Raw genomic sequence first — 852 nt, forward strand, 5'->3', positions numbered from 1 at the left:
GTATTTATAGAGGGGTGGACCACGAAAGCACTCGCAAGTAGCGAAAGCGAAACGCCGTCCGAAACACACCGTTTGCTCGATTTGCGGCAGCCGAAAAAGGCGCGGCAGAGTTTTGGAGTCCAAGCGTGCGCTGAAAAGCGCCCTTCTTGGCCACTGTTTGGCCGAGTGCCAGAAACGTTTGGTTTTGACTGTACGGAATTGAACAAACACTTTTTCACGACTCTAAGCGGTGGATCACTCGGTTCTCGGGTCGATGAAGAACGCAGCCAGCTGCGAGACTTGGTGTGAATTGCAGGACACACTGAGCACTGATTCTTTGAACGCACATTGCGGCCTTGGGTCTTCCCTTGGCTTCGTCTGTCTGAGGGTCGGATCACATATCAAGAGAGCCTTCGGCGCACAAGGGAACGTGAGCCGTCGACTCGTTTTGACCGCGTCGGCAACACGGACAGCACGCTGAACACCTCACAGCGAGCGCCAACAGCGGCCACTCAAGGGCGAGACGGTGGCGACCGTCGTGTTAGAGCCCAACCGAAACGGGGGCGACCGACTGCATTGAGGATGTGGCACCTCGTTGAGACCGCCGCAGGACTTCGAGTCGGAAGGAAGCCTGCAGGGAAAGTGCGGTCGAGGTTGCGTACTCCTCTCTGCGACCGGGCGCGCAAGAGCTGCGAGAGCCACGGACGCGCAACTTTAACGCACGGTAAACACGAGGAGCGAAAGCCGGCCAGCAAAGCTTCTCCAGCCGTGCGCAAAGTGCGCGAGATCGCAGCCTTGCGTTGCGCTTGTTGCCCTCGAAGTAAGCAGGGTGTCCCGTAGACCGGGCGCTCGAACACGCTGCGGGGCCGTGCC

General features: G+C 58.9%; 1 non-coding gene across 1 annotated transcript; it reads left to right on the forward strand.

Annotated features, from left to right (window-relative positions):
* The first annotated feature begins 218 nt into the window (after positions 1-218).
* Positions 219-371, forward strand: LOC142794198 (5.8S ribosomal RNA). Its single transcript, XR_012892147.1, has one exon. It is a non-coding gene; the product is annotated as a 5.8S ribosomal RNA (ribosomal RNA).
* The last annotated feature ends 481 nt before the right edge of the window (positions 372-852 follow it).

This window comes from Rhipicephalus microplus, unplaced genomic scaffold (assembly GCF_043290135.1).
Source record: "Rhipicephalus microplus isolate Deutch F79 unplaced genomic scaffold, USDA_Rmic scaffold_385, whole genome shotgun sequence".
NCBI classification, from domain to species: domain Eukaryota; kingdom Metazoa; phylum Arthropoda; class Arachnida; order Ixodida; family Ixodidae; genus Rhipicephalus; species Rhipicephalus microplus.